Raw genomic sequence first — 20,887 nt, forward strand, 5'->3', positions numbered from 1 at the left:
TCCTGAGCCAGTGGTCGTCGTCCCACTCTCCAAGCACCAGCCACTCCCACCAGTCGGTGCTGGTGGGGTAGCTCCACAGCCGCCGGCGTGTGAGGCGGGGGGTGGGGCGGGGTGCTGCAGGGGTAGGGGTTGAGCCCTGCTGCCCTGGGGGCATCTCCTCCTCTGGGGCAAGGAGGTGCTCAGCTGCCTCCCGCATGGCACGGAGCAGGGCAAGCCCTGCTCCTGCCCGGAGGGCTGGGTTGACCTCTAGCTGCTGCTGCTGCTGCTTCTGCTGCTGCTGCTGGGGGTCCATGACTGCGGCGCCCGGGGTCTGTGTGCCTATGGTTCCTCAGACCGCATGCTGTGCAGGCTGAGTGTTTCTGGGAGGGGCCCTTTAAGGGAGCGGCTAGCTGTTGCCCCGGAAGCGCTAGTCCGCCCGGTGACCCTGTCTGCAGCTGTGCCTGGCATCCCTATTTAGATGTGTGCTACTTGGGCGTGTAGACGTTCCCTTGCTGCGCCTATTTCGATGTTGGGCTGAGCAACATCGAAGTTGAACATCGACGCTGCTGGCCCTGGAGGACGTGTAGACGCTATTCATCGAAATAGCCTATTTCAATGTCGCCACATCGAAATAGGCTACTTCGATGTGGGCTTCACGTGTAGACGTAGCCTAGGTGTTCTTTCCCCAGGGGATCACTGATTTTTCAACAGGGGAAAAGAGACTAACTACTACAAAGTAAGGCACTCTGTCCTCCCTTCTCTTCTGAGTGATGCTAACCCCTGGACACCAGTGCCCCCTGGGATTCCCCACTTTCCCTGATTGCCCTCTGAAAATTGTCGGTTTGGCTTCAAAGGGATGGAAGTGAGGGCAATGCAATCTGGGAAGATGGAAATGGATGCTGTCATGGCACATTTGGCTAAAAGATCTGTGATTCAGATGGCTCAAACAATATCTCTTTGGGGAAAGAGACTTGTGAAAAATGGCCATTTGTTGTGAGGGCAATGTAGTGTGGGATGAGGACATCACACACCCACATCCACTTGGGGGAATTTTTTTCCATGATGCATCAGCATAAAAGCCCACAATGCAATGGGGCTCAAGGAATTGTGTGATAAGTTACCACAATACACTGGTGCAACAGTTGAACTTTGGTGCTTAGTGGGGACACACTAAGTCGACTTTGTGGGCAGGTACAGACACTCATCTTTGACTTTATAAAATCCAGTGTTACAAATTGGACTTTAATAAATTCGACTTTATTTTGTACCATAGACATACTCTAAGACAGTTCTTGGGAGGAAGGAAATGGATAATACAGGCAGGCACTCACCTGGGAAACTAATGCACATCTTTGAATTCAAGATATTAATAACAAAACATACATGCAGTTGTTATCCATTCTCCTGGTTACACACAGGAGAAACTCTCCCTTTTCCCATCCACCAGAGTTCCAGGACGCATCTAGCTGAAAGCAGAAGATGCAGGTAATGTTTGCTCTATTTTTTCCATCCATGGACAGAATGAATAAATGTTCTTATATACACCAAGACTTGTGCACATGTGCACTACCAATAAAAACACATGCTGTCCACTATGGGTGGCTGTGGGCACTCTGTTAACCAGCTGGGTGGCACCTGAACCTCTCCTGGGTAGGTGCCCAAGTGCTCTATTTACAGGGAACACTGGATTCAGGAAATAAATATATGGATATATAGATCTTATAGACCTTGTAGGGATCTCAGGAGGTCATTGAATCCAGTCACCTGCCCTTTTGACAGGATCAAGTATCACCTTTTTTTTCTTTTAAATCTAATTGCCCCAGATCCCTAAATGGCCCCCTCAAGGATTGAGCTCACAACCCTGGGCTTAAGCAGGCTGATGCTCAAACCACTGGAGGTATCCCTCCCACAAGGGTAAAAGGTAACATTTGCCCAGCCCCACAAGAAATGTGAACATGTAAAGGGCCAGCAGGAGGACAGGCATAGTTAAGGGTCAAGGTGGGTGGGGGGAATACGTATTTGATCTATATTGCTTGTATATTTTAATATGAGTATTTCAAAAGATGATATTGACCTATTTCTGGCCTTTCCCTTCTAGGGAAGAAATGCACTAGGGTGCTGGTTTTGAACAAGCACTGTTGCTCTAGCTTTCCTTCCGTAACAGAAAATGACTATATATATTATGATATTTGTTTTCAAATACAAGTATGTTTAGAAGTGGTGGTTCACTTTAACTACAGCGATGAATTTCATTGTAAAGAAAAGTCATTACCCTGCAAGGAACTGAGCCCCGGTCCATGCAAATCATAGTCATGTGCTCATGTGGTTTGCTGACCAATAGTGCGTGTCCTTGTCTCCCACAGAAATCATGTCATAGTAATCTGTCGGGGTCAGGAGCATAAGAAGAAAGAAGGCACAGAAATATGCAGAAAGATACCACACAGGGCAAAGGTGTGTTTATCTGTAAAATAAATATCAAGAAGCTGTGTTGGAATTTATTCAGGCTTTGGCAGAGAGGAATGAGACATGATTTTTGTATGAGAGCACAGAGAGCAGAATTAATTGCAGATTATTCAAAGGTAGAACACTTTCTCAGACAGATAATGAATTTAGTATTAACTTACATTTCTGGCAATAGCGGAATCCTAAAAATAACCGTGAAGAAAGCCATGAACCAGTCACATACAGCAAGTGTAACAATTCCCATATGCACCTCAATAGAAGAAAAAACAACCTCCCCCTAAATAAACCCTAAACTTGTCAAGAGATTTATGACAAACAGAAGTGATAATTTTACTCATATCCCCCAACACAACCTGAATATCATGAATCCTGTCAAGGATCACTGGCTATGCTCATGGTCAGAGTATGACGTCATGAAAGAATTAACATTAGAATTGCCCATAAGTTAAGGAAGTATGGATTGGATACCTTGACTATAAGATGGCTAGAAAGCTGGCTTGGTGGTCAGGCCCAACAGGCAGTGGTCAATGGCTCAGTATCTGGATGGCAGTCGGTTACAAGTGAGGTACTCCAAGACTCGGTTCTGGGGCCTGTGTTGTTCAACATCTTTATTAATGACCTGGATGAGGGACTGGATTGCACCCTCAGCAAGTTTGCAGATGACGCTATGGTAGGAGGAAAGATAGCGATGTTGGAAGGTAGGATAGGATAGGATAGGATCCAGAGTGACCTGGATAAATTGGAGGATTGGGCCAAAAGAAATCTGATAAGGTTCAACGAAGAGAAGTGAAAAGTCCTGCACTTGGGATGAAAGAATCCCAAGCATTGTTATAGGCTGGGGACCGACTGGCTAAGGAGCAGTACAGCAGAAAGGGACCTAAGGGTTATATGGATGAAAGGCTGGATATGACTCAGCAGTGTGCCCTTGTAGCCAAGAAGGCTAACAGCATACTGGGATGCATTAGGAGGAGCATTTTGAGCAGATCTAGAGAAGTTGTTGTGGCCTCACTGGTGCCAAATAGAGGGGGACATCTGGAATATTGTGTCCGGTTTTGGGCCCCCCCAGTATAGAAAGGATGTGGATGTGCTGGAGCAGGTTCAGCGGAGGGGAATGAAAATAATTAAGGGGCTGGAGCACGTGACCTATGAGGAGAGGCTGAGGAATCTGGTCTTATTTAGTTTACAGAGAGAAGACTGAGGGGTGATTTAATAGCAGCCTTCAACTTCGTGAAGGGGAGCTCTAATGAGTATGGAGAGAAACTGTTCTTAGTGGTGATAGATGGCCAAACAAAGAGCAATGGTCTGAATTTACAGAAGGAGAGGAGTAGGCTGGATATTAGGAAAAACTACTTAACGAGGAGGATGGTGAAGCACTGAAATGCATTGACTGGAGAGGCGGTGGATTCTCCATCCCTAGGTTGTTAAGTCCCTGCTTGACAGAGTCCTGGCAGGGATGACTTAGTTGGGGTTGCTCTTGATTGAAGCAGGGGGCTAGACTTGATGACTTCCTGAGGTCCCTTCCAGCCTTATGATTCTATGGACAACAATATGGCCTCTTCACTACAAAAGAAAGAAAGAGAAGGAAAAATAGGGGTGGGGTTTGATAAAGAGTAGAAAGACACCCACAGTGTAATGTTAAGTAATGAGTGTTAGATTAGGCACAATGCCTCTTGGAGATGAGGCCCAGAACTCACAGCCCAAAAAAGCCTGCTTTGCCAACTTTGCACCCTCCAGATTCCAAGATGCTCTGGGGGCAGCCAAAATGACCACTTCATTCTATACACAGCATGACAGAGATTGCCCTAATTTACAGCAGTAGCACCTCCCATAAGCCTCCTCTACAGAAGTGTCCCTCAAGTAGCCCTATGCAATGCCTGGCTCCATGAGAATGTATCCCTGGCCAATCACCCACAGGGGCCACAGCTGAGAGGAGATTCCGTCCTAGATAGTTATTGATAAAGTTCACTTTCCAAGCTTCAATTTGTAAATATAGCACAGAAGTCCATGGTCCTGTCCATAGATTTAGGATAGGGTGATCATCCATCCTGTTTTTCCCACAACTGTCCCTTATTTAAGCTTTCTCACAGGCATCCTGACTGAGAAAATGGGCTAATTGTCCCATATTTTGTGGGGCTCCTGTTCCCCACCTCCTGGTGCCTTGATGTGGCAGCAGCCCACTGCCAGGGAGCTCCTCCACTGGTGAGATGCCCCATTCCCCTGGCAGCCCCCAGTGCCAGCGAGCTCTGCCCTAGGGCAGCTTCTTTATTCCCTGGCACTCCCCTGCTGGGAAGTTGTGGAGCCCCCATCCTCCACTCCCCATCATCAGGAGGCTGCAGAACCCCCATCCTCCACTCCCCATCATCAGGAGGCTGCAGAACCCCCATCCTCCACTCCCCCTCATCAGGAGGCTGCAGAGCCCCCATCCCTGGTGCCTCACCATGGGGCAGCTGCCCCCATCACTGAGGATCCCTGACAGGGAACAGCAGCCCCCCATTCCTGGAGGCCAATGTCCCATATTTGCCATAAGGCAATGTGGTCACCCTAGTTTAGGGGGAAAATGACCCCTGCTCAGTCACAGGAGCAACAACGATATTTTAAAACTGATTAGAGATGGAAAATATATATGTCAGAAAAAATATTTTAGAAAATCTTTATAATAGTAAAAATAAGAATCATACATGGATTAGAGTGCTCCTTTTCAAAAAATGTCCTTTCTTTGGAGCCTTAGCCATACATTCTGTGTGCCGCTGTTCCGCACACAGATTCTTGCAGATAACTGGGAATCTTAGTCTGGCATTAAAACTGCAGGCTACTTGGCAGATAGTGCGTGCATAAAGAACAGTAATATAGATATGCCTCAAAAGCACTTCAGTGAGTGCATTATTTCTAGAATTGGGCAAGTTCTCACAGCCAAAGTGATTTTTGGTGAATTAAAAAAAAATCAACACTGGAATACCCAACAATTTTGTGTCAGTTTGCAGAATTACTTAGGTTACAAAGTAAAAAAACATCAAAATCTGAAACAAAAAGGTTGAAGGGACTGCCATTTTGTAAACTGCACATTTCATTTTTTTATAACAGCTCTTGTTGTTTCAATATTTCCTTTAATTTTATTTAAAGAAAAACAATCAAAACATTTTTAAATGATCTGAATGAAAACACTACAAACATTTCAGTTTTGTCAGGACGAAACATTACAAATTCATGGGCTTGTCTACACTACCTCCCTCCTTCGAAGGGAGGATGGTAAGTAGGGTGTTGGGAGTTTATTAATGAAGTGCTGTGCTGCATATGCAGCACTTGGTTAAGCAAATTCCCTCCATGGCAACTTCGAAGTGTTACACTTCAAAGTGCCAGCTCCTGTGCAGCCGCAGCTCACCTGCCGGTAATTCAAAGTGCCAGGGGTACTTCAAAGTCCCTTCACTGCTCAAAATTTTGAAAAGTAAAAGACCTTTGAAGCTCCAGCTAGTGTCTAGCTGCAGCTCACCCGCCGGTACTTCGAAGTTGCCACAGGGGGAATTTGCTTAATGAAGTGCTGCATATGCACCACAACACTTCATTAATAAACTCCCAACACCCTACTTACCATGCTCCCTTCAAAAGTAGGGAACTAGTCTAGACAAGCCCAAAATGATTTTTCTTGGACCTACCAGCAAAAACTTGGGGAGAGGAGTCTGATTTTGTACAGCTCTAACTCTTTTTGACAGAGATTTTTTATTCTGTGAAGATTTATTTCTTCTTATGTTTAAGAACATCATAAGGCAGACTTTTTAAATCAAAACCAATTCATGTGAGCACATGTGCGTTGGCAGACAGTCTCTAGAGCTGAGCTACTAAAGCACCCTGTAGAATTATTAATGTATCTTTTAACATTTATTTGACGCAAGCCAACAAATGATGAAAATTCCCACATTAAGTCAAATATAGAGTACCTGGGCTAAATATAGAGTTCCTGGACTTTGGTTAGCATGAGGGAATCCTGTGATTCACATTCAGCAACATTAACCATATCAATACTGCACAATATGCACAACTCACGTCCACAGAAGCTGTATACATCATTCCCATCCTCACATGTAGTGCCAAGCGGGTATAAATTAACTCTATTCTTACTCAAAAAAAAAAAATTGGTTCACTTATCACACCTGACAAAAAAGTCAAGTAAATGGAAAGTCACATACAGCACACAAACCTGTTTAAACCATCCATGAACAAATTTAGATTGAAAGCAGGAGGTAGGTGCTTGGTTGGAGCATGGGAGATCTAATTGGCAGGCCTGGGGTGAGCAGGAAAAGAGCTGGGTGCTGGCGGACGCCAAGCATCTGCTAAATTTATGTCCATGGGTGCTCCAGCCCCCGACAATCACAGTGTTGGCTCTTCTGGATCTTCCACTTACTCTGCCTGTGGCACATAATAGTTTTGTCCCATGTGCTCTGTGGCTGGGCTTGGTTGTGAAGGTATCTGGGTGATGTTTAGTGGCCTGTGTGACTCGCTTGGCAGTTTGGCCGCAATCTGTCAACAGAAGTTTTGCCGTAAGGTATTTTCCAATGAAAACATCTGTCAATAAATCCCTGTAATAGCTGAACAGATTTTGAGGGGAGTGTTTTGGTGAAGGGTTGACGGGTAGCCCAGCAAGCTGGGAAAGTATTTAAAGATGGTGCTAGAAGACTAGTGAACATATCAGATTTTGCAGGCCAATACCCCAGCCACTACCTGGCAATTTAGGCTATGTCTACAATAGCCCCCACCTTTTGAAAGGGGGATGCTAATGAGACACTTTGGCACATGCTAATGAGGTGCTTCCATGAAAATGCAGCACCTCATTAGCATAATGCCATCAGCGGCTATTCGAAAGTGCCGCTTTCGAGTCGCACACCACCCATGTAGACAGGGGCCTTTAGAAAGGACCCCCCAGTCTTCAAAAGCCCCTTATTCCTATTTGGTTTTAGGAATAAGGGGCTTTTGAAGACTAGGGGATCCTTTCGAAAAGATCCCTTGTCTATACAGGCGGCGCACGATTCGTGAGCGGCATTTTTGAATGACCACAGCCAGCATTATGCTAATGAGGCACTGCATATTTATGCAAGCACAACATTAGCATCTGCCAAAGTCTCATAAGTATCTCCCTTTCAAAAGGTGGGGGCTAGTGTAGACATAACCTTTGGGTTGTGAAGCATGGAGAGGTAAATAGTCACATATATTATATACAGCAAACGACTGAATCAAAAGCAGCTATGTACCCTGGTTTTATATTCATAGTGGCATAAATACCTGCCCCAGGCAGTTTCTGAACTTGTACAATGACTAATCTCATGCTCTGGTCCCGCAGGCAAATCAAGGTACTAGGAGACTGCAGCTTTCCAGTTTTTTCACTGAAAGGAAATTTGCAGTAGCCTAGATGAAAATGATTTCCCGTTGATAAGGGGTTCAAAATCTCACCATGCCTAAGTGAGCATCCCAACACAGAGAGTTTTACCAACTCATTTTCATAGATCACTACCAGCTTTCATGTCATAGGACTCACCATCCCCCGGTCTGAATCTTTGCTTCTCCCAAACAGCACAACTGAACAGCACACCGAATAGAAGCAAGGTTTCTACTATATATTTTGCCAGTCAGTACATTGTGCGTTTACTTCTTTTAGTTTCCACTATAAACCTTCATTACTACCCAGGCTGTGGCAGCTACATAAACTTTACATCAAGGTTACATGAAATTACGTGAGACAACATCTGATGCAATGTGATGCATCATTCAGGAAATCTGAAGAAAAAAAATATATGGTTTGTTTTTTCCATGTTGTAAAAGGTACTTTTAGATATTAAGTAAAAAAAAACAAAACTAAACAACACTTGAAAACAGGCCATTGAATCACGTACTCATCCCCCACATTTTGTGCATCATCATTATTAAAGCTAAGTGTCACATCTCTTTCTCCACTACGCGTTTCTACAAAGCAGCAGCTCAGCTGTACCAAGCAGCATTTTCCTTCGCCAGATTTGCTTCTGTAGGATACTGATTCTGTCACTCTTAATCACCCTGTGTAGTACCTTTCCCCATGAGTAATCCTATTGATAGTTGAGGGATACATGGGACCATCAAAATATGGCACGAAGCTCTTGCTAATTAATTGCTCAAACATGTCACAAAATGTGTTTTATATTTCCCGTTTACATTTTACTGTAGGTGCTAGCTGTTTAAGAAGCATTAAATGTACAAAAATCTCTAATATTTTGATATTCATTTCCCTGCAGCATGCAGAATGAACCAAACCCTTGACCTAATTTCTTCTATGGCACTCTCACTTGGAGAATAACAGGGTGTCCTCCATTCAATGTGTATACCTACACTGCAGTCATGGGACATGAGTGCAACCGGTGAAGTCCTCCTCAAGCTTGCTTTAACTTAGCCAGTTCAGGAAGCACTAGCAGTGACACTACAGAGTCCAGGTTTTGGTACAGGCAGTACAAGCCCACACAGCCAGAACAGGGAGAAATTACCCAGGTCTCTAGCCCATGCTACTGTTGCTTCACTGATCTCTTGTCCCAAGGTAATTGGGCTAAAGCCACCTCAGCTATGTCTACAGGAGTTGCAATAATGGATTTGACAGCCGTTTTTCTACAAAAGAATTTTACCACAAGATTACGTGAGGGAGAAGCCTGAATTCGAATTCATTCACAAATTTAACACATTTAACCTAGGCCTGAATAGAGATCACATAACAAGGGCAATTTCCTCAGTTTTCTTATTCACAGGAATGAGAAACAACCAGTTTCGTTTGCTTCATTAACTGGTCCTACTAGTGACAGGAAACTTTTCCCACCCCCACTGCTAGATATACTCTGGATTCTGTACTTCCAGATGGGATGTGGATTGAGGAAGTGGGTTTTACCCACTAAAGCTCAAGATCTAATAAACCTGTTAGTCTCTAAAGTGCAACAGAACTACTTGTTATTTGTGAAGCTACAGACTAGCATGTCTACTCCTCTTAGACTTTTTACCATAACTGCAGCATAGACATTACCTCAGAAGAGACCAAGTAGCACCAGCACATCTGCCTGCCCTTCCCTATGGACGGAGTTGTGACTCTGCCTGTATGTCAGCTGGAGCACAGTCATGGGGACTGTCAGTGAGTCCAGTGCCTTTATCCCACAGCTGCCAGAAAGGGAGCCAGTTCTCAACTAGCTGATTGACAGCCACACAAGGGAGGCAAATAGGATAGAAAGCCCCAAGAGCAAGTCCATAGCAAATAGCTCTGCAAAAGAGCTGCAGCTCAAGAGGGAAAAAAAAAAGTCAGCCCATCAGAGCACATATCTGATCATCACAGAGGTGTGGGCAGGGGGACTCCAAGAGAGACATGCACCCAAAAGGCAACCATGATATTCAAAAGTTGCTCGTTTGGCATGAGCAGTTAGCCAGTATTCAGAGCCTTGCCAGGTTACCTCCCCAGAAGAAGGATATGAGTCAGTCAAAGAAGATGGGTAATACCAGTACAGGAGTGCCAAACTTTCCAATGAGCAGATACAGACTCAGATCACAGTCTAATGATTACAAACATCAAGATAAAACTCAAGAGAAAGTGTAAGACACATTTTAAGAAGAGAAGAGACATGGTGAGGCTAGGCGAGGAAGAAATAGGGAATGCATATAGAGCAGTGATCAAAGAGATTAGGAATACAGCCACAGAGAAAGACCTGGATAGTAGAGTCAAAGGGATAGCCACAGCAATAGAAGAGGCAATTGAGCAGACTGGTTGTAAGAAGAGAAGATCAATAAGAAGTGGCTTACACAGGAGACACTGAAGTTGGTCCAAAACAAGGGAGTGTTGAATATCAGAAGGGCTGTTTCTAAGAGGACGGAACAGCAATACAGGGTGAAATGCAATGAGGTAAGGAAAGTGGTCAGAAAGGATTAGGTGAAATGGTTGGAGGATAAGTGTGAACATATAAAGAAGTATTATGGTGAATGTAAGAATAGCGTATGGTATAAGAAGATTAAGAATATTAATAGGAAGTGGCAGCCAAAGCAGATGGCGATGAAAGATGAGAACAATGAGGTGCTCATGAACAAGGAGAAGATTGTGCAGTGATGGACGAGATATTGCACTGATCTATACAAAGCATAGTTGGACTCGAATCTCTCAGAGAGACTGATCAAAGAACTGAAAGAGATATCAACATTCAGCATCAAAAGAGAGACCAATATTTCAAAAGAGGAAGTAGTAAGAGCAAAGAAATGACTAAAGAGCAAGAGCCCTGGAAATAATAAGATCACAGGAGAGATGATTAAATATGGGGGAGAAAGTATGATTCAGGAAATATACTGACTTTGTAATATAGTAAGGAAAGAAGGGAAGGTACCTAAGGAATGGACAAGATCTGTGCTAGTGACAATACACAACAAAGGTAGTACATTGGAGTGCAAGAACTACAGAACAATTGCCCTAAGGAGTCATCTAGGCAAGGTGCTGATGATGATACTGACAGAGAGACTGAGATTGCAGATAGAAGATCATCTAGCGAATGAAAAAGCAGGTTTCAGGAAAGATAGAAGTACCATACAGCAGATATTGGCACTAAGATTAATATCAGAGAAAGCTCAATGAAAGAACAAAAACACACACTTGCTTCACCAATTTTCAGAAGGTATTTAACAGTATAGATAAGAAAGTGACTTGAGTGGTGTTGGAGTCGTACAGAGTGGATAGCAGTCTGATACAACTGTTGGAGGATATCAATGACAATGTGGAGGCAGCAGTGAGAATGTGTGGGGAGTTGGGAAGCTGGTTTGGCACAAGTAGAGGTATGACACAAGGAGATTCAATATTGCTGAATATCTTCATCATGTGGCGAGAGAGAACAATAGACAAGCACAAGGAGGAGGTAGAAGAGATATCTGTGCATGGGAAAAGAATTAACGTGAGGTTCGCGGATGATATAGTTATCACTGAGGAAGAAGCAGCTAGCAAAAACTGTGCAGGTGCTAAACAAGGAAGGGAAGCAGTACGGACTGATTATGAGCACTGATAAAACAAAAATGATGGCATCTGGAGATAAGGAAATAGGAAGGAAGGTTGGTGTAGGTGGGATGGAACAAGAGACTGTAGAGAAGTTCACATATCTGGGAAGCAACATAAAGTATGATCTAGACTATAAGAAGGAAACAGTGACTAGAAGAGCGAAAGCAAGAGTGAGTTTGAAGGCGATGGATAAGATCTGGAAAAGCAAAGTGATTAGCTTAGGAAAGAAACCGTGTCTTGAAAATGTGTGTATTCAGCAGCATGTTGTACCGATAGTGAGACATAGGTGATATCAAAAGATTTGAAGAGAAGAATACTGGCATCTGAGAGAAGTTGTTATAGAAAGATCCTTGCAATAGGGTGAATGCAGAAGATCACCAACAAGGAATTGTATAGGAAGATACAGCCGAAAGAGAACCCACTGCAGCTGGTTATACAATACAAATTACAGCTATTCAGGCATATTGCAGAATGGATGACAAATGAAAAATCAAGGCCCTGGTATTCGGCATAATGGACGGAAGGAGAGGCAGACCCCACAGAGAATGGGTAGATGATAAAATAGATTGGTGAAGAGCTAGTCTACAGACACTAAGCCACTCTGCATAGGACAGGGAAAGATGGAAGGAAATAATGAGGAAGGCATCAGACTCCAATGGGTGCAGAGCCCGTGGTTGATGATGATGATGGTTCCAGTCCCCCGGGGGCTATTTTAATTTCTGAGAACAGGACACAGAGAGAGGGAGAGAGAGAGAGAATTCCAATGGGTTCTTTGCTTTTTCCAAACATGGAACCCTCCCACACAACTTCTACTGTTGCTTGGGACTCACCTACGCCTCACAGTCCTTTCAGGCAAGGCCAGGATCAGGATCAGGATTTGGTTTTGGTCTCTGCATGCATAGGGATGAATTTCAACCCTTATGTATTGTCAGCACCAGCATTCCCTGTAATCTGAGCACTTGGGAAGCCATCCAGGGGAGATTCAAAAGCTGAGCAGCTCATTAGCAGAGTGCCTGCAGCTAGCAGCATGTGTGTCTATGGGTGGTGCACTCCCACACATGCCTCAGTGTGCATAACAAAATTTATTCCACACTTGGATGAAAAAAAAATTAGAGGACGCATTGGGCAGCATCCAGCTGTACAACTAGCCCAAAGCACTGCTGATGCATTTTCATATAATCAGTATAGGCTGTGAAAAATTAGATATCTAATTACTACTGTTTGCTCGTACCTAGGCATGCATAGTGGGAAGCCAGTACCCAAGCTAAAGATACTCACCCTCTTTCCTTTGGATAGATTAGTGGCTTTCCACCCGCAAAAATGTAACAAGTCCCCATGAGACAATATGAAGTGATTAATATTTCAGCATATTTTTATGTGCAGGTAGCAGAGAAGTTTCCATTCTTTTTCAACTGGTCCACCCCATTCAATCTGACTTTCCCAAAGCGTGTAGTTATCGTTTGTCTCACCAAGGAGTAAAGTTCTCTTTTTTACATTGTGCCAGGAACAGACAGAAAATATCCCCGAAAAGAGAAAAAAAAAAAAAAGGTTCTTCTTCATACTCATATCAGGTCACCGTTAGAATCATCATAGACTCATAGAATCCTACAGCTGGAAGGGAGGTCATTGAGTCTGGCTCCCTTCCTAATGCGGGATCAACCCCAACTAAATCATCCCAGCCAGGACTTTGTCAAGCCGGGACTTAAAAACCTCTAAGGATGGACATTTCACCACAATGCATCCACATCCTTTCTGTACTGGGGGGCCCTGAACTGCACACAATACTCCAGATGTGGCCTCACCAATGCCGAATGGAAGGGAATAATAAGGGGCTCCAAAGGATTCTGCACTTATCTTTGTTGAACCTCATCGGTTTACTTTTGGCCCAATCCTCCAATTTATCTAGGTCTTACCTACTGTCTTACGTAACAGAAAAGCATCAGACCCATCCTGTTCATAGGATGGAGTGGGTCAGACGCCCCAAGCCTCAGTTTTGGGGACACCACAGCAGCTGGCCAGCCGTCCTACGAACAGGAGGGTGGAGGGATTTCTGGGGCAGAACACAGCAGTGGCAGCAGCAGCAGGGTGTTACCTCCCCTCCCCTCCTCTCCTCCCCACACACACACTCACTCACCACATGGGCAGCACAAGCAGCAGCCTGCCCTGCTGTGCCACACCCTCGTGGCTCAATGAGCCCCGCTTCTCCAGCAGGGCACAGTTCTCCAGCACAGGTAGACTTGCACTAACAGTACTATACCTAGGCCCCCTGAAAATAGGGGTGTGGACCTGGTAGTCCAGGTGATGGCCCACACTTGCCACCTGTGCTTGGAGCCAGGAGATTAGGTGGGGTTGGAATCAGGCAGCTAATTAAAGCTGCTGTCTGTGCCACAACTTCCACGCTGCTATTTCAAGTGAGTACAGCTCTAGCTCCCCACACTGAGAATCCAAAGTCCCAGACACACTAAAAATATAGCCTCAGTGGTTTCAATCCTTTTATCAGCAGACAACTCTCCATCTCACCAAAACCACCATCTGCAATGGCTGCTTTTCCTCAGGCTTAACATAAGCGCTGTGCCACAGAGACATCTTGGCAAAAGGTCCCATGTTCTCTGCAAACACCATGCACCCTGCAGGCTCTTTATCCAGAAAAGCCATCGGATAAGGTATTTACAGAAAATTTGTAACTTAGGAAGTGTAGGGAGGCACAGTGACTTCCCACAGACTCTGAGGCAGAGGAAACCCTGGTGGGCAGGCACAGGGCACCTGTGTCCTACCCCACAGTGAGCAGCACTTATGACTGGAAGTGCCAGAGGCGGGACCCTGGGCTCATTAAAAGGCTGGCTTCTGAGCCGAGTGATGACTTCTAGCCAGGCTCCTGCAAGCGGGAGCTGAAAGGCCCAAGCCAGACCACCAGAGTGGTCGGACCAATCGGCCAGCCACTCTGATTGAACACCAGCGACACAACCGAGCCTGCCTTTAGCCTGCTACCCTGAGCTCCCAGATCTACCTGGGTCCTCAGTCACATGGCAACCCCTGTACTCTGGGCACTGGGGCCAGTCCAAGCATGGGCGCCACCCTGCTGCCAGCTACCCTGAGGGCCCAGACCTGTCCAGACCGGTGAGCCAGCCTGCTGCCAGGTACCTCGAGGATCATGGTGGGCCCAAGTCAGCAGGCCCACCCACAGCCAGCTATCCTGAGGCCCAGGACTGGCCTGAGCCAGGAGGCCTCTCTGTAGCAAGCTACCTAGAGGCCTCTGACCTGCCTCAGCCTACGGTTCTGCCTCCAGTCTCCTACCCGCACAATGTGGAGATGACCGACTGGCTGAACCTGACTGCAGCCACATACCCTGAGGCCATCTGCTTTCCCGACCTCCCAGAGGACCCCTAGTGGAAACAGACACTGATAGAGATAGAGGTAGGGAAACAGTAAGTAGTGACCCAGATTTGCAGGTTATGATTTGTTGGGCATTCTACCCAATGTTGTAGAAACAAACTCTTTATGCTAGTAGCAACTCTTTTCCTTCATACATAAACCTACTTCTGTTTCATTTTGCTTTAAATGGCATCTTCCACAAGTGCTATATTGCTTTAAACATTTTAACAAGAAAAAATTTAAAATGGAGAAAAAAATCAGACATGATAGAATCACGTGAAACACACAGGAACTAATTTATTTTATTGATGTCGTAAAAGAGCCATTAAAAGCATGGTACATTTCCTACTGAGATCATGTACAAAGTCTGTCTTCCCTCATAGAATCAGGACAAAGGTCACCAGTGAGTGGATGAATTATTTTTAGGTTTTATTCTACAGTGACGTTCTTTATAAAACTCCACAATTACTCAATTTTTTATCCTCCATTGCCTCACTGGAAACATTCATGAGAGCTCAGCAATGACACAAATCCAATGAAAACTTGTTTGAAATAAACTGACAAGGAAGAAAAGTAGAAGAGAATATTTAGAACAAACTCCTGTTGCTGATGAGTCATGGGAGCTTTCTATAACAAAATGTATGCTCAGTATGTGGCTTATAAAGTTTACTCTGCTTGAAATCAGACTTAGTTTTGGAACTCACCACATTATAGTTTGATTGGTACGAGTTATGACCATAAAGGAAAATGCATAGTTTCTGGGCAGTTACCATTTTTTAAAAAAAGAATTTTCTTCTCTCTCTTACCTCCCCTTAATTTGTTGCATTCATCTGTTGCGTCATATACTTTAGATGTAATCCCGTAGGAACAGGGACCACGATTTTGTTCTGGTTTTGTATATTACTTTGCTTTGTTGTTTCCCAGCAGTCCACAGGTTTGTGAGGTACTTCAGCTCCTCTTGCCTACAGCATGAAATGGCTTTGTCTGCGCCTACTCTTCCTTAGCTCTCTGAAACCAAGACCTTCTGGCTATACCTAAGCACTGACATCGTCCAGATTTCTGTGGCTCTCATGCTTTCAGAGCAGGCTAGTGAAAAACCGAAACACACCAGTCCCTGAAGCCTTAGAGCTCTCCCTGCACCATCCAGCACCTGTCACTGGACACTCTCAGAAATTACCAGGGAAGCTGTCCCCAAAAGAGTTAGCATATGCACAACTTGACTAGCAGAATTCAGGGTCAGTTCTCCATAAAATTTCAGTGATGAACTATATTTACAGTGCGAAAGTCATAAGTTTATTATTAAAGGTTAAGTTCTAAGAGACAGCAAGGGTAACAATTGGAAATGAAACTGGTTACACATATCAGGGGCCCTACAAATCCAGAGTCCATTTTAGTCAATCTCATGGTCACAGGTTTTTCATAGTAAATTTCATTCTTTTAGATATTTAAATGTGAACTTTCATGAGCATGTAATTGTAGGAGTCCTGACTCAAAAATGAGTTGTGGGAGGCATCTCACAAGGTTATTGTAGAAGGCTTGCGGTACTGCTACCCTTACTTCTGAGCTGCGACAAATGGCAATGTTGCCTTGAGTGCTGGACAGCTAGAAAGCAGTGGCTTCTGCCTGTAGGCCAGCTTTGAAGGCAGAGCCACCAGCAGAAGCAGCACAGAAGTAGAAGTAGAAGTGGCATGGTGTGGTATTGCCATCCTTCCTTCTATGCCACTGCCTGCAGAGTGGGCCCTCAGTCTGTAACCACCACTCTGACTGCCCAGCCTGGAAGGCAAGAAAGCAGAAATAAGGGTAGCATTGTACAGTAATGCCTCCTTTACTCCTGCACTGCTGCTGGCAGGCACTGCCTTCAGAGCTGGCCACTCAGCCAACAGTCACTGCTCCCTGGCTACGCAGCTCTGCAGCACAGAAGTAAGCCTTGCAATACCATGGCCTCCCCTAAAATAGCTTTGCAATCCCCTCTGCAATTCCCTTTGGACCACCCAGTTTGAGAAATGCTATGATTTCCTCATGAAATCTGCATAGTAGAGGCTAAAACGCACACAGAAGGCCAGATATCACAGGGGGAGACTAGATTCCATGGTCTGTGGTGCATTTTTCCTGGCTGTGAATTTGGTAAAGCTCTAGTGATAAGGCTATGGAAGCAGAGTTGGATCTGTAAAAGTGAAACAATGTATTGGAAGTGCAGGCTGTCCTGCTGGACTTCGAGGTCTTCCTCCCTTCAGTGCCAGCATGAATCAGAAAATCAAGGCAAATGAACTGAAAAATAATATGGATCTATAAAGGAAGGCAGAGATCTTCCAGTTTCATTTACATCATTATTTTGAGGGGAGCTGCAAGCAGTTAAAATTGACAGAATGACTTTTAATCCTTATATGGAGGAAGGGTGGTGAAAAGAATTGAAGGAACCTAAAGATGGAAGAATCCCAAGAATTGTTACAGACTGGTGACCGACTGGCTAAGTAGCAGTGCAGAAGAAAAGGATCTGGGGATTAGAGTGGATGAGAGGCTGGATATGAGTCATCAGTGCGCCCTTGTAGCCAAGAAGGCTAACAGCATATTGGGGTGCATTAGGAGAAGCATTTCCAGCAGATCTAGAGAAGTTATTATTCCCCTCTACTCAGCACTGGTAAGGCCACATGTGGAGTATTGCATTCAGTTCTAGGCCCCCCGAGTATGGAAAGGATGTGGATGCATTGGAGCAGGTTCAGTGGAGGAAAACATAAATGATTATGGAGCTGGAGCACCTGACTTAAGAGGAGAGGTTGAGAGATTTGGGCTTATTTAGTTTGCAGAGGAGAAGAGAGGGGTGATTTGATAGCAGCCTTCAACTTCCTGAAAGGAGGCTCTAAAGATGACAGAGAGAGGCTGTTCTCAGTACTGTAGTTACTGATGACAAAAAAAGGAGCAATGGTCTGAAGTTACACAGGGAGAGGTGTAGGCTGGATATTAGGAAAAACTAATTCACCAGGAGGGTGGTGAAGCACTGCAATGTGTTACCTAGAGAGGTGGTAGAATCTCCATTCCTAGATGTTTTTAAGTACTGGTTTGACATAGTCATGGCTGGGATGATTTAGTTGGGGTTGATCCTGCTTGAAGCAGGGGGCTGGACTAGATGACCTCCTGAGGTCCCTTCCTGCCCTAGGATTCTATGAATTCTACTTGTCCACCATTTGCCTTTCTATAGGAACATAATGAGAAACAAGAATAGAAGTTTAAAGTAAATATTGATGTAATCTAAGGGAAACAGTCTGAAGCACTAGGGTGTTTAAATCTTTCAAGTATTTGAACTCCCTCATTGCATGACCACAGTTTTGGAGCACCACACAGTCATGAAGGTGCTACTATACCCAAATCTACATATGGGGAAACAAGGCCTGAAACAGTTTACCCACCTAGGCAAAGTCACACAGGAAGTCTGAGACAGAGGAGGAATTTGAACCCAACTCTTTTCCAGGCCCAGCTTAATGCCCTACCCACCAGACCAACCTCACCTCCTGAAATATCTTCTGCACATCTTTCTTTCCTTTCTGTTTTCTTCTGCCTGGTAACCTAATTTATATGCAATGCGTTCAAGTATTACATTTGTAAATAATTTATTGCTTTAGTACCTGTGACCCATATCATATAATCCCTACTAGTTACAATATATACTATACTTTTCTGATCACATCTCGATTCTTGGCCTACTAATCTATTTAACTAAACTTCAGCTGGTCTGAATCCACATTCAGTTTCAGAACTGGCACTTAATCAAAAAGCACCTGACTCCTGAGCAAGTTTAAATTGCCTAATGTTGTGACTGTAACTGGTGGCCTGGTGCTGGACCAGACATATCCAATTAGTATTTCCCCTTTCAGTGGCAGGACATTCTGTGCATGCACTCTAAATATTAATGCAGCTCATTGCCAGCAGCTTCACAAGATGAGATCAAAGGGGAGGTTTTCTTGCTGAAGACACACTCTTGTCATCTTTAATGGGCATCACTCTACTTGACATGAATTTCGGCTGGGTCTAAGCATTCTAAACTTGGGACAACTCAGCTCTGGATCTGAATGCTGTGGCTTAGGCCCATTCCTATTCCTTTCCTTCAGGATTTCTCCTCATGAACACAAAACACAGCTCTTACTGAGAACTGTACTTGACACATGGTGACCAGAAACAGGTGGAGGAATCTGTTTAATGGAACTCACGGGGTGGGCCATCCTGCCTATTAGCTAAGATTCAAGCTGGGGCCCTCACAGTCAATAGACAGTAGCTAGACTAGATAAGCCTATATAGTATCTGCCAAATGATCAAGCAGATAAAATAACTATGTTAATCTGGTCTCAGCTGCAAGTTACTCCGCATATCTATCATATCACTCCCACAAACAAGGCAAGTACAATAGCATATTGTATCCCCTCAAATATCACACAGCCTCCAACAGCCTGCCCTGGAGCACTGCCACACTTGTATTTGTGACCCATCTGCAGGAATAGTTGGCAGCAGCCAAGGCCAGGTTCAGTATCTAGGGGTTCCTTTTCATCCATCTCACATAGAACCGGCTCAAGCCCCCACCCAGTAGTCTGGGAAATTCAAACACCCCTGGATGCCTCGGAGAGGCAGTGCTTCCCCACTCGCAAGCACAGAGTCTGAATGTAGGAAATAAACATTTAATGCAAGAGGCAGATAAGTCACATGGCATAAGCTTTAAAAAACACCACACCCAGAGTTCATAACCAACCCTCAAATAACCATCCCAGCTCAAATGAAGTGAGCCAAGTTCTTTGCCTCTCAGGTTCACCAGTCTGACATGATAAGAGCCCCATTCACATACCCAAACTTTGTCTGTACTCCACTTCAAATGCCCCACTTACAACTCTGTCCAGTCTATGCAGACCTTGACACATCACCCTGATGACTTCCCTCACCAAACCTGAGGCAATACCACCTTTATGCTGGTCCTGTGTTCTATTCGCTCCTGTCAGCTACCTACTGCCACTTTGCAGATTTGGCTTAAGTGAAAATTCTGTGATTTCAGCTCATAATCTCAGTATCCGCTAGAGTGGATTCCCACACAAGCTCTAGCATACAGCTTTTAGTCTTACCTTTGAACAGCAGGAGCAGAAGAAGAGAAGAAAAAAGAACGTTAGACAAACCAGACTTTTAGCTTATATAGCCAGGATGCTAGCTGTCCAAAGGCTCACAATCAGCTGGTTCAACCCATTACCCCTCCTCCTACTACTTCACAATGTTCTGATGAGGGGGACCCTGTGTGATCCATTTCTTACACAGCAATGATAACTGCCCTGTACTTCCACAACAACTTCAAGCATTGGTGAGACTCCACAATTCTTACACTGAGTAATAGCATAAATTGTGACTTTACAACAGCAAATTGTCTGCAATAAACCAAATGTCATTGCTTCACCTGCTACCCATCAGGCTTTGTTTGCAAGGCATTACATATGCACACCTTTGCATTTTCATGCAAAAGATCTCTAAAGGCCAAATTCCTTCAGCAGGATGGAGCTGCATCCTTACATATTCATACACCTGGGACTGCCTTAACCTCACTATAGACATGAAACTGGGTATTATCCTGTTTTCAGCATTCATCAGAGCACATCACTGTTACCTGTGATGTGAGCCAAATGGTTTGCACATCCTGGAATAGCAGTGATGTTTATAGAAAACAAGAACTACAGTTAGTGCTTCCTCTCACCCCACCCAAACAGACATCACACCTGACACAACAGTCTTAATTCTTAGGCTCAGTGTTCTGGTTTACATAAAATACATTGGGGTAAGCCACTTGGGAAGCTGTGATCATCAGCAAGTGATTGACAACAGGAGTGTCTGCATAGGGTTGCAGTTAACAAGGAAACTAGGCCTAGTAATACCACAAACAAGAGTAGTTAATTAAAAAAAAAAAGAGTCTCCATGAAGCAATCGGCATACTCCAACTTAGCTGCTGGCTTGCTTCTGAATCAGATGCGGAGATAATATACCTGGATACAAAACCTGGGAGTTTATTGTAAAAACTGGAAGTGTTAATAAATA

At 44.5% G+C, this 20,887-nt stretch overlaps 1 long non-coding RNA gene across 17 annotated transcripts in view; it reads right to left on the reverse strand.

The window, feature by feature from the left end:
• LOC142013547 (uncharacterized) overlaps positions 1 to 20,887 on the reverse strand; it is a 182,173-nt gene that overhangs the window by 27,314 nt on the left and 133,972 nt on the right. For 11 of the 17 annotated variants that reach the window (XR_012645694.1, XR_012645689.1, XR_012645695.1 and 8 more), the window contains 3 exons: positions 2,911 to 4,002; positions 2,252 to 2,440; positions 1,311 to 1,445 (listed from right to left, as the gene is read on the reverse strand). The exons of 4 other annotated variants lie outside the window; for them this stretch is intronic. This is a non-coding gene — a long non-coding RNA (uncharacterized LOC142013547). The remainder of the gene's footprint in view (positions 1 to 1,310; positions 1,446 to 2,251; positions 2,441 to 2,910; positions 4,003 to 20,887) is intronic. 2 more of the 17 variants (XR_012645691.1, XR_012645685.1) reach the window with 1 other exon arrangement.

Source organism: Carettochelys insculpta, chromosome 5, assembly GCF_033958435.1.
Source record: "Carettochelys insculpta isolate YL-2023 chromosome 5, ASM3395843v1, whole genome shotgun sequence".
In the NCBI taxonomy this organism is placed as follows: domain Eukaryota; kingdom Metazoa; phylum Chordata; order Testudines; family Carettochelyidae; genus Carettochelys; species Carettochelys insculpta.